This window comes from Monodon monoceros, unplaced genomic scaffold (assembly GCF_005190385.1).
Source record: "Monodon monoceros isolate NGI ecotype Baffin Bay Population unplaced genomic scaffold, NGI_Narwhal_1 Super_Scaffold_18, whole genome shotgun sequence".
In the NCBI taxonomy this organism is placed as follows: Eukaryota; Metazoa; Chordata; class Mammalia; order Artiodactyla; family Monodontidae; genus Monodon; species Monodon monoceros.
In genome coordinates, this window is record NW_021703774.1 from 34514274 (window position 1) to 34528390 (window position 14117).

Genomic DNA, 14117 nt, shown 5'->3' on the forward strand with positions numbered 1-14117 from the left:
ATCCTAACAGTGTTTATTGAACAGTCCCATCTTTCACCAGTGATATACAGTGCCACCTGTGTCATATAGCTCTCTTCTATATATGACGTCTTTTTCTTTTTTTCTCATTAATTTGTCTGTGTATTTATAAATACCACACTGTCCTAAATATTAAGAATTTATGTCTTGATACCTAATAGAACAAGTTTCACCAAGTGCCACATTAACTGTTTCTGTCATTTTGCTTTTCTTATATATTTTAGAATTACATTACCAAATTCCTTGAAAGCTGTTGTTAAATTTTGACTATAATTGCATTTAATCTATAGATCAGTTTGTAGAGAGCTGATATATTTTCTTTGTCAAGTTTTCCTACCCATAGGTGAGCTTACTTATCCACTTATTTAGGGCATATTCAACTTCTCTGAATAATATTCTATAATTTTCTTCATAAAGATTCTTCACATATTTTGCTAAATGTAGTAAGCATCTTGTCTTCTTTGGATTTAAAACGGGATGCTTCTAATAGTTCACCATAAAAAATGGTATTAACTGTAGGTTTTTTTGCAAATACCTTTATCAGGCTAAGGGAGTTCCTCTAAATTCTGATTTATTTGAGAGGGTTTTTTAAAAAAAAATATGACTTAAATTTTATTAAATACTTTGATTGTGAGTTTATATTTGGTTGATCTTAATCTCTGAAAAATCTGATAGCCTCCATCAAGTATGCTTCCTCTGAAGGAATGTGTTTCCTTCAGTCAGAAGCTGGAGAATCACAATAGCACCCTTTTAGGTTACTCAGCTTAATTCAAGAATTTTAGATAGGGACTTCTCTGGTGGTCCAGTGGTTAAGAATTGACCTTCCAATGCAGGGGACATGGGTTGGATCCCTGGTCGGGGAAATAAGATCCCACATGCTGCAGGGCAACTAAGCTTGTGCACTGCAACTACTGAGCTCACGCTCTCTGGAGCCTGTGTGCCACAACTAGAGAGGAAAGCACGCCTCAACAAAAGATCCAGCATGCCACAGTGAAAATCCTTCATGTCACAACTAAGACCCATGGCAGCCAAATAAATAAATAAACATTAAAAAAAAAAAGAATATTAGATCAAATTATCTACCTTTTGCAAATCCCTACATGCAAACCTTAGTCCCTTGATTGCAGTAAAACTTGACATTTGCTCTCAGGGAACTGCCTTTTGTGAATACCTATAATTCACTGTTACAGTTTCAGTTCCATTTAGATTTTTTAAATTGGCCCCACAGGCAAAAACATATGTATTCTGGATTTTGTTTATTAATAATAATTAGAAAATCCTCCCAGTGCATACCTAGTGTCTTAAGAGCAGTACAGGAAGAAAACCCTGTGCAGCATCCTCATTCCTTCATTGGATTCATATATTTTTAAAATTCAACAAACTTCTATTGAGTGTCCACTATGTACCAGACAATATTCTTGGAACTAGGGAGTTTGGTCATGGATAAACAAAGAGACAAAAAAAAATTCTGCCTTCATGAGTCTTACATTATAAACACAGATAAACAAGATCATTGTAAAATATATAAAGCATTCAATAGGGTTAAGTACTAAGGAGAAAAAATAAATAAATCAAAGGGAATATGAATGGAAAAGTAGGTAAAAAAGTGAGATAGGCTATCCAGGGAAGACCAGACTGAGAAGGTGTCATAGAGTAAGACTAGAAAGAAATGAGGGAGCTGGCCATTGGGATATTCAGGAGAAGAGTCTTCTGGGCAGAGCACACAAGACCCTCTGTGGTCAAAGGAGCTTAGTTAGAGCATGAAGGGTCTATTCTAGAGCAGCAGAAGTCTTTGCGATCAGAAGGGGGAAAGAAAGGCAAGTTAGCACAAGGTATACTCAAAGAGGTTAAAGGGAACCAGATCATATAGGGCCATATAGTTTTTACTTTGAATAAGACAGGAAATTATTGGAGGGTTTGGAGCAGGAAGAAGTAATTTTTTTTCTGCCAAAGGTTTAAATAGAATCACTGCAAAACACTAGACACTCAACACGCTTACCTGCTGAGAACTTGGGTTTTGGTGTTGGTGAGAGGTGTTTATTTGCAAAAGAATATACTTTGGAAATCTAGGAATGAGCACAGGAGTAAACACCAAATGTATCATGGATTTACCTGTAAAATCAAGAAAATGATACAAGTGCAAGAACTTGCAAGAACAAGTGGATGAATTACTTTATAACCTGGGTGTATTGTACATAAAGCTTTCTCACTATGGCTCATAATCCAGATACAATGAAAGAAAAGATTGATCAACTTTTGATAAAAGTAAAAGAAAATGTTTACAAGGCAAAATCAACATAAATACACATCACTTGCACACCCCTCAAAAGGGCAAATTTAGGAAGCTGGATAATGTCTAAGACTGGCAGGGATATGGAGGCAGAAGAAGCCTGATTCAGCTGTTGGTAGGACTGCAGACCGATGCAGGGGGGCCAATAGTAGCAGTGTGTATGGTCGAATAGTACAGGCACTCTGTAACCCAGTAACTCTGCCCCGAGGTAAATTTCCCAATGAAATTCTTTTATAATTCCATATGGTACATATATAAGGATGTTCCTAATAGCATTGCAATAGCAGAGAGTTAAAGGCAATCTAGGTGCCCAACATCACAGGGAGTAGGTAAGTTAAACGTGGTACATACAGCAGTCAGAAGTAACAGATTAGATGTACATTTAGCAAAATAGATGGATATTAAAAACATAGTGTTGATTGAAGAAAAGAAATAGAACAAGGCCTATATGATGATAGCATCTATGTAAATTAAAAGCAGATACCCATAAAACTATATATTTTGCAAGAACATATGCAAATAAAGGGGTACACATCAAACACATTAGAATGGTTATTTATGGAGAGGAAGAAGAAGCATGAGAGTGAAGAAGGGAAATAAAAGCAAATGTCATGGAGTCTTCTGAGGCTCACCTATAGGTAATTCTCCTTTCCTCCTAAATGTATGAGAGGATAGCACTTCCCTTCCCCCCTTCACCCTTTACTTGGGCAATGTCATGGGGTTAGTTCTGTCTTAAGAGTTCATGTGGAATTCATGTGTGCCAGTTCTAGACCAGAGCATTTAATTTCTGGTGGGAGATCATCCAGTGCTCTAGTCCCCTACTGCAAATAATCATGAAAGCACACATTGAGAAGAAACTTCCATCGGCCTGGATCTCTGAGCGAATACAAGGAGCTGAGCACTCCTCCAGCTTCTAACCCACTAACAGTCATTGGACAGGTAGTTTTAGTGAAAGATATACTTTTGCTGTTTTAAAATTCTGGGATTTGGGGGTGTTTGTTAATACAGCATAGTCCTAGCCTATTCTGATTAATACAGGGAATAATCAGTTAAATAAAACCAGAGGGGGGTCTTTCAGGGACCAGTGATGCTGAAGAGCATGACTAACTCAAATGTATACACCTGAGCTTTCCCCTACCCCACCCCAAGTGAGATGGAGAAAGAAGACAAGGTAATTGCCTAAGATCACACTGCCTTGAATTAAGGCATGATAAAAACCCTCAAAAGAATGAACAAGAATAAATGCTTCACCAGCCTAGAATTCAATGAAGTTTTCACAGAGTTCCCTGTGCCATTTCCAGAGATAGGATGGAGACTTGTAGGCTGAGGAGTATGGCTACTGGTTTTCTCAAGGATGAAAATCCATCTTATCCTACAAGGGCTGAAGAGTGAATCCATGTTAGCCTGAAGTTTCACCCCATTCAACCTTAAAAAAAAAAGTCAAAATATAACTGACTAACTGGGAGAATATATCTGCAAAAACTGATAGAAATGTGGACAAAAGCATGAACAGAGAATTCACAAAAGAACAAAAAATTAAAATTGCTATTGAACCTATCAAAATATGTTCATACTCACTCATAATAACAGAAATGCAAATTCAGAGTACACTGAGATACAATTTCTCACCTATTAGTTTGGCTAAAATTAAAAACTATGATGACAACATATTTGTTTAATGAGACTGTGGAGAAATAGAGTGCTCTTATGCAACCCAGGTAGAAATGTAAATTGATACAATTATTGAGAGAATTTGGCAATATCTAACAAAACAAAATATTTGTTTACTTTTTAAACCAAGAATCCCACTTTGAGGAATTTGCACTGAAGATAAACTTCCAATAGTAGAAAAATAAATACATACAAAGTTATCTTTTATAGCATTATAGAGAATTGCAAAACATTAACTACAACCTAAATGCCCATATATAGGAAAATGCTTGAATAAACTATGGTTATCTACATGAGGTCCTATAAGCTATAAAAGAATGAGGAATACCTCTGAAATTATGAATTCCAGCATATCTCTTAAGTGGGGGAAAAGTGCCTAAACTATGCTTTTTTTATGTTATAAAGAGAGATAAGAAGACATACGTGGTCTGCTCATTTGGGCAAAATTTAAAAGATATATAAGCCAGAAACTATTGAAATTGGGTACCCATAAAAAGTGGGTGGAAAGGAAGAGGACAGAGTAGAAGTGGTGGGCAAAAGGAACATGTCGCTGATCATATCTTTTTATATAGTTCTGACATTTGAAACTATATTAATGTTTACTGATACAAAAATTAAAAAATAAAAAAGGATGTGGAAAAAAACTAAAATGGAATACAAAGAAAAACAAATACATCTATCTGTATAACATACCCACACTGCAGGGAGGAGGTAATTAATCTAAGCAAATTTTGGACAAAGCAATGTTATTTTTATGCTCTCAGGCTAAAGGCAAAACAAAATAATTTTAAACTAATAGGTTTGATTTCCACCATGGTATAGGATTAGCAATTCCAAAACTTCTTTCTGTGTATTCTAGGACTGAGTAAATAAGTTAATAGGTTGTGGATAATGGGAACTAGGTATCTCACTGCTGGAAAGGGAGTTACAAATAAGGAAAGAGGGAAGGTTAAAATAACATCCATGGTATTGGCCTTGAGTTTGAAGAACTGATATAAATTCATGACTTATACATAAATATGAATAGAAATAGATTTAAATAGGTATAGGGATATGTATACAAACATATGTTTCCCAGCTCTGCCTTCTGAGAGAGTCTAGAAGCAATGTTACTCCAATGGCAATGAACACACTTAGTATCCAGATCTTGGTTTTCAAATACCTTTCTCTACTAAAGGAACCAGAATCCTTTGGAGAAATGACAAATTCTAATGCTGGGTCTGGAAAAACACAAGGTGAGCCTGGGACATCTTGTTTTGCCAGAAAAGAAATGTTCAAAGAATGAGGACAACCAGTCAAAATGACACAGGAGCTACTTTGAGGGCTCCCACCAGCCATATCAAGGGCAATCAAAATAAATAATGATAGTAATAGATTATGACTCATTAAATAAATGAAGCCTATATTGATATAGATATTGAGTCTGTGTTGATATAAATAAATGAATAAACAAATGGGAGAGAAGGGAAATCTTTTCTTTATAGTAGAATGTCAATAATAAATATAGAAGTAATGACTGAATGAGAAAAAAATAGTTTGGCAACCATCATGGTAATAATTGATTTAGGCAAGAATCATAAAAATATTAAAAGTAAAATTAGTGGGTAAAAATTTGATGAAAAATGAGATATCTACATAGTTTTAAAGAATCTCTTCATAAAATGCTTATTAATTACAAAAGGAAAATATTAACTTTACACTAGAACAACTGAGCAGACACCACTTTAACTAAGTGATCAAAATTAACACCATCCATAACAAGACAAATAGATAATATATGCCTCCTGACATAATGTACTGAAAAGGACATAATATCCCTTCTGTGATGTTCCTGAAAAAAATGCATAATCAGAATCTAATCTGATGAAGAAACATCAGACAAAACCAAATTGAGGCAAGTGCTGGCCAGCCTCCAGGATGGCTCTGAGTGATCCCTGCTTCCTGTTATTCTCATCCATGTATAATGCCTTCTCACACTGAAAGGGGCTGATCTGTGTGTCTGTATTAGTCAAGGTTCTCTACAGAGAAAGAGATATAGAGACAGAGACACAGAGACTCATACACAGAGACAGAGAGAGACAGAAAGTGACAAAGAAAGAGAGACAGAGACAGAAACAGAGATTTATAATAAATAACTGGCTCACACAATTATGGAGGCTCATAATCCCCAAGATCTGCAAGGTGAGTTGGCAAGCTAGAGACCCACAAGAGCCAAAAGTGTAGCTCTAGTCCAAAGGCCAGCAGGCTTGAACCTCTGGAAGAGCTGATCTTCAGTTCGAGTCTGAAGGCAACATAAAAGCCAATGTCCCAGTCTGAGGGTAGTCACACAGGAGGAATTCTCTCTTACTCAAGGAATGGTCAGCCTTTTCTTCTATTCAAACCTTTAACTGATTAGATAAGGCACATTAGGCAGGACAATGTGCTTTACATAGTCTACTGATATTACATGTTAATTTCAAGGATTCCAGTCCAATATGGTGACCTGGGAGGCTCCTGAACTTACCTCCTCCTATGGACATGCCAAAACACCCATTCCCTGTCTTTCTCTGAAAGAAGCCTATTTCCATATCTTAGAAGATATAACCTGAAGGTCAAGCTTCTATTTTAACACATACCTCAAGGTGGATTGCAATCCTCTCCAGAGACTGGGGACACTTGCAGGCACTATCTTCATGTTCTCCCCGTGGCCAGCACCAGGTTGCTGGTGTCGCCCTGGAAAGAGCTTATGTACACATCTGGCATCCTGGCTTTTGCGACTGCCATCCAGGGGATGTACCCCTTGGATAGCCTGGTTCTGGTGGCCAGCACTGCTTGAGGTCCAGTTCCACCGGACTGTAATGAACAAAGAAGCACTTCTTAATCAGCTATCCCTACCCCAACCCTCCAGGCTTAGTCCACAGGGAGCAGACAGAAATGGCCATCTCCTAGTCTTTCCCTAAAAGAGGTCTATTTGCCTGCTTTAAAAGGTGCTGCCTAAGTGTCAGGCTTCTAATTTAGCAGACACCCAGCAGACTGTGATCCTCCCTGGAGACCATGGATGTTAGCAAGTGTCATCTCCATGTTCTCCCTCTGGCTTGCTCCAGGTCACCAGTGTCTACCTGGAATGAGTTTGAACACATGTCTGTCACCCTGGCTTTTGTGGCTGCCACCCAGGGACCTTTTATCACCTGCTTCTGGTGGAAAGCAGGGCTTGTGTTCATGTTACCACAGACTGTAGCAAACAAAGAAACAGTTTTTAACCAGCTATCTCCCCAGGGCTCAGTGCAGGGGGAGCAGACAGAAATGCCCAGCTCCCAGTCTTTCCTTGAAAGAGGTCTACATACACACTTTAACAGCTGCTTCCTGAGGTTCCAGCTTCCAATCAGCATGCTTCTAGGTGCTGACTGAGATCCTTCCCTTTGGGACACTGACAGATCTTGACACACCCACATCTATTGGGAGCCTCTGAGAACAAAGAGGCGGCTTGGGCAAAAAAGTTTGAGAAACAACAAAGAGCTAGGGCTGGCATGAACAACGTGATTCATTTTCTACATAAAACCACTCTGTCAAGACTGGAAGAGGTACCTGTTTTCTCTAATGCACAGAAATCAACAGAGAGAATAAAGAAGATGAAGGAACAGGAATATGTTATAAACAAAAGAATAAGATAAAGGTCCAGAAACAGACCTTAATGAAAGGGAGATAAGTGATTTACCTGGAAAAGAGTTAAAAATAATGATCATAAAGATGCTCGCTGAGATCAGGAGAACAATGCATGAACAAAGTGAGAATCTCAACAAAGAAATAGAAAATATATGAAAGAAGAAAACAAAAATCACAGAGCTGAAGAATACAATAACTGATATGAAAAATTCAACTGAGTGGTTCAACATCAGGCTAGATCAAGCAGAAGAAAGGATCAGTGAACTAAAAGCAATTCATGCAATGAGTAAAGAGAAAAAAGAATGGGAAAGAATGAAGAAAATTAAGGGATTTGTGGAACACCATCAAGTGGATCAATATTCACATTATAGGGTCCCAGAAAGGAAAAAGTCGAGAAAGGGACAGAAAGCTTATTCAAAGAAATGATAGCTGAAAACTTCCCTAACCTGGGGAAGAAAACAGACATCCAGATCCAGGAATCCCAGAGAGTTCCAGTTAGATTAATCCAAAGAGACTTATACCAAAATACATCATACCTGAATGGTCAAAAGTTAAAGACAAGGAGAAACACTTAAAAGCAGAAAGAGAAGAGCAATGTATTATGTATAAGGGAACCCTCATAAGACTAGCAGCAGATTTTTCAGCAGAAACTATGCAGGCCAAAATAGAGAGGCATGATATATTCAATGGCTGATCAAGAATATTATATCCAACAAAATTGTCCTTGAGAATTTAAGGAGAAATGAAAAGTTTTCCAAATAAGTAAAAGTGGAAGAAATTCATCACCACAAGAACAGCCTTATAAGAAATGTTAAAGGGACTTTCTCAACCTGAAATAAAAGGGTGCAAATTAGTAACAGAAAAACATATAAATGTATCAATCTCACTGGAAAAGATAAATATATAATTAAATTCAGAATACTCTAATGTTGTAATGGTGGTGGATAAATCACTTATAAATCTAGTATGAAGTTTAAAAGATAAAAGTAGTATAAATAACTATAACTACAATAATTTGTTAATGGATATAATAAAGGTGTGAATTGTGATATCAAAAACAAAACATATGGGTGGGAGAGTGTGAAAATATAGAGCCTCAGTACATGCTCAATCTTAAACTGTTATGAGTTTAAAATAGACTATTATAAGTACAAGATGTTTTATACAAGCCTTGTGGTAACCACAGCACAAATACCTATAACAGATGTACAAAAAGTAAAGAGAATGAAATCAAAGCATAACACTACAGAAAGCCATCAAATCACAAAGAAAGAGATACAGAGAAGAAAGGCACAAAGGAATTACAAAACAGTCAGAAAATAATTAAAATGGCAATAGTAAGTCCATACTTAATAATAATTATTTTAAATGTAAATTGACTAAATTCTTCAATCAAAAGACATAGAGTGTCTGAATGGGAAAAAAAAAAAGAGCCAATTCTATGCTGCCTACAAGAGACTCATATCAGCTTTAAGGGCACATACACAGTGAAGGAAATGAATGAAAAAAATATATTCCATGCAAATGGAAACTAAAAGAAAGCAGGGGTAGGTATACTTATATTAGACAAAATATATTTTTAGTCAGAGACTGTAAAAAGAGACAGATGGTCAATATATAATGATAAAGAGGTCAATCCAACAAGAGAACATAATATTTGTAAATATTTGTGTCCCTAACATAGGAGCACCAGAATATATAAAGCAAAGATTAACAGAGCTGAAGGGAGAAACAAACAATACAGTAATGGTAAGGGATTTCAAAACCGCACTTTCAGCAGTGTATAAATCATCCAGACAGAAAATCAGCAAAGAAACATTATACTTAAATGACGTTAGACCTGATGGTCTCAACGGAAATTTATATTACGTTCTATGTAACAGCAGCAGAATACACTTTCTTCTCAATATGGAACATCTCCCAGGATAGATCATATGTAGGCCAAGAACAAGTTAATAAATTTAAGAAGATTGAATTGATATCAAACACCTTTTCTGACCACAAAGACATGAAACCAGAAATCAATTACAAGAAGAAAAACTGAAAATTCCATAGGTATGTGGAAATTAAACATACTACTGAACAACCAGTGGGTCAAAGAAAAAATCAAAATGGAAATTAAAAAATATCTTGAGACAAATGAAAATGGAAATAAAAATACCAAAACTTATAGGATGCAGTAAATGCAGTTCTGAGAGGGAAGTTCATAGTGATAAATGCCTATATCAAGAAGAAAGATCTCAAGTAAACAATCTAACCTACACCTCAACAAATTAGAAAAAGAACAAACACAGCCCAGAGTCAGCAGAAGGAAGGCAATAATAAATATCAGAGAGAAAATAAATAAAAGAGAGACCAAAAAAAAAAAAAAAGAGAAAAGATCATTGAAACCAATAACTGTTTTTTGAAAAGATAAAAAAATTGATAAGCCTTTAGCCAGGCTCATAAGGAAAATAGAGAGAGGACCCAAATAAATAAAATAAGAAATGAAAGCAGAGAAATAACAACTAATACCACAAAGATACAAATATCATAAGAGAATACTACAAAGAGTTATATGCCAATAAATTGGACAACCTAGAAGTTGACAAATTTTTAGAAGCATACAACCTTCCAAAATTGAATCAGGAAGAAACAGACAATATGAACATGCCAATCACTAGTGGTGAAATTGAATTTGTAATTTAAAATAACTTCCAGAAGACAGCTTCACAGGGGAATGCTACCAAATAGATAAATACCTACCCTCCTCAAACTATTCCAAAAAATTGCAGACTACAGGGCACTCCCAAGTTCATTCTATGAGGTCACCATGACCCTGATACCAAAACCAGACAAAGACACCACAAAAAAGAAAATTACAGGCAATATATTTGATGAATATAGATGCAAAAATCTCAGCAAAATATTAGCAAACCAAATTCAACAATATATAAAAAGGATCATACACCATTATCAAGTGGGATTTATTTCAGGGATGCAAGGATGCTTCAATATTCATAAATCAGTCAATTTGATACACCACATTAACACAAGGAAGAATAATCACATTATCACCACAATAGATGCAAAAAAAGCATCTGACAAAATTTAACTTCCATTCATGACAAAAACTCTCATTAAAGTTGGTATAGAGGTATATATCTCATATATGTTGGTACATATTTCAACATAATAAAGGCCATTTATGGCAAACCCACAGCTAACTTCATACTCAATTGTGAAATTGAAAGCTTTTCCTCTAAAATCAGGAACAAGACAAGGATGCTCACTCTTGCCACTTCTATTTAAACATAGTATTTATTTAGCAACAGCTACAGCAATCAGACAAGAAAAAGAAATAAAAGGCATCCAAATTGGAAGGGAAAAAGTAAAACTGTCACTATTTGCAGATGACATGATACTTTATATAGAAAACTCTAATATCTCCACCAAAAACTATTAGTTCTAATAAATGAATTTGGTAGAGTTTCAGAATACAAGATTTATATACAGAAATTTGTTGCTTTTCTATATACTAATAATGACCTATCAGAAAAAATAAGGAAACAATCCCATTTACAATTTTAAGAAAAAGAATAAAATAGCCAGGAATAATCTTAACCAAGGAGGAGGAAGACCCATACTCTAAGAACTATAAAACATTCATGAAGAAATTTGAAAATGATACAAGGAAATGGAAAGATGTCCCATGTTCTTGGATTAAAAGAATTAATATTGTTAAAATGTCCATGCTACCCAGAGTAATCTACAGATTGAATGTAATCCCTATCAAAATACCCATGATATTTTTCACAAAACTAGAAAAAAAATCTTAAAACAAATTATATGCCAAATCTTGAGAAAAAAGAACAAAGCTGGAGGTCTCATGCTCCCTGACTTCAGACTATACTAAAAAGCTACAGTAATCAAAACTCCATGGTACTGGCACTAAAACAGACACATTGGTCAGTGGAACAGAATACAGCGTCCAGAAATAAACCCACACACATATGGTCAATTAATCTACAACAAAGGAAGCAAGAATATGCAATGGGGAAAAGACAGTCTTTTCAATAAGTGTGTTGGGAAAATTGGACAGCTACCTATAATACAATGAGAATAGAACATTTCCTGACCCCATATATGCAATAAACTCAAAGTGGGTTAAAGACCTAAATGTAAGACCTAAAACCATAAAACTAGAAGAAAACATAGGCAGAACACTCTTTGACATAAATTGGAGCAATATTTTTTTTGGATCTGTCTCCTAAGACAAAAGAAATAAAAGCATAAATAAACAAATGAGACCTAATTAAACATTTTTCACAGCAAAAAAATGAAAGGACAGCCTACTGAATGGGATAAAATATTTGCAAATGATATGACCAATAAGAAGTTAATATCCAAAATATATAAACAACTTATACAACACGATATTTAAAAAAAAAATCAAAAAATGTGCAGAAGACCTGAATAGACATTTTGCCAAAGAAGATGTACAGATGGCCAACAGGCACATGATAAGATGCTCAACATCACTAATCATCAGAGAAATGCACATCAAAACCACAATGAGAAATCACCTCATGCCATCAAAAAGTCTACAAGTAAAAAAGGTTGGCAATTATGTGGAGAAAAGGAAACCCTAGTAAACTGTTGAAATTGTAAATTGGTGCAGCCACTGTGGAAAACAGTATGGAGATTACTCAAAAAATTAAAAATAGAATTGCCATATGATCTAGCAATTCCACTGTTGGGTATCAATGTGAGGAAAATGAACACACTAATTCAAAAAGATACATGTGCCCCAATGTTCATAGCAGCATTATTTACAATAGCTAGGATATGGAAGTGCCCATCAACAGATTAATGGATATCATTTCAAACATTTAATGCCATAAATTTCTCTCTACATGCTGCTCTAGTTCCATCCTACAAATTTTGTATATTATGCTTTTATTATCATTCAGTTTGAAAATTTTAAATTTCTCTTGAGATTTTTTTTCTTTGACACATGGGTTATTTATAAGCATTTTTTATAGGTATCTAAACATTTGATGATTTTCTGGGTATCTAATATTTATTGATTTCCAGTTTAATTTCATTGTGATCAGAGAATATATTTTCTAAGGTATCAATTATTTGACTTTTTTGAGACCTACTTTATGGATCAACATGTGGTTTATATTGGCAAGTGATACATGTGTGCTGAAAAAACTAATAGATTCATTGCAGTTGGGTTATTTAGCAGTCATTTGGTGTTGTGTTCTTTGTTTTCACTTTTGTGCTTTTCATTAAATGCATGCACATTTAGAATGTTTGTTTTCCTGATGACTGTTTCTTTTAATATTATGTATATTCTCTCTTATGCTCTTGTAAAGTTCTTTGCCTTGAAGTCTACTTTGTCTGATATTAATGTAGACATTCCAGTTTTCTTGTTGTTACTCTTTGCATGTTATAACTTTTCAATTATTTTACCTATCTTTGTCTTTATAATGCATTTCTTGCAGAAAGCATATGGATTTGCAATAAACTGATTTTCTAAGAAAAAAAACAGATGAATGGATAAAGAAGCTGAGTAATATGCAATGGAATATTACTCAACCATAAAGAAGAATGAAATTCAGTCATTTGCAGCAATGTGGATGGACCTAGAGGGTATTATGCTTAATGAAATAAGTCACACAGAGAAAGACAATTACTCTATGTTATCACTTATATGTGGAATCTAAAAAATGAAACTAATGTATATAACAAAACAGAAACAGACTCATACATATACAGAACAAACTAGTGGTTACCAGTGGGGAGAGGGTGGGGGGAGAGGTGAGATAAGGGTATGGGATTAAGAGACACAAACTATCATGTACAAAATAAATAACCTACGAGGATATATTGTATAGCACAGGAAAATGTAGCCATTATTTTGTAATAACTTTAAATGGAATATAATCTATAAAAACATTGAATCACTATGCCATACACCTGAAACTAATATAATATTGTAAATCAACTGTTCTTCAATAAAAATAAAATAGAATAAAGTAAAATGAAAAATAACTATACAAGACACACATAAATGCAAAGATATTCTGTGCTTATGAATTAGAAGACTTAATATTGTGACACTATCCATACTACCAAAAGTGATCCACAGATTCAATGCAATCCTAATTAAAATTCCAATAGTAGTTTCAACATAAATGGAAAAAATGATCCTAAAATTCGTATGAAGCCACAAAATACCCCTAAGTGCCAAAGCAATCTTGAGAAAGTAAAACAAAGCTGGAGGCATCACACTTCCTAATTTCAAACTATAAAGAGAAAAATTCAGCTTTTTACTTTCCGGTGTAGGGAAAAACCCAGTTCTTCCCCACTATGTTTTTCTTTCTTGTGTGTCTCCTTTTCTTTTAATAGAACACTCCTTCTGACACTTCTGGTGACCAAATGTGTGGAGGATTTTCCTCACATCAAGCAATTCTCTGCAACACCTGCTGAGGTCCTACACTACAAT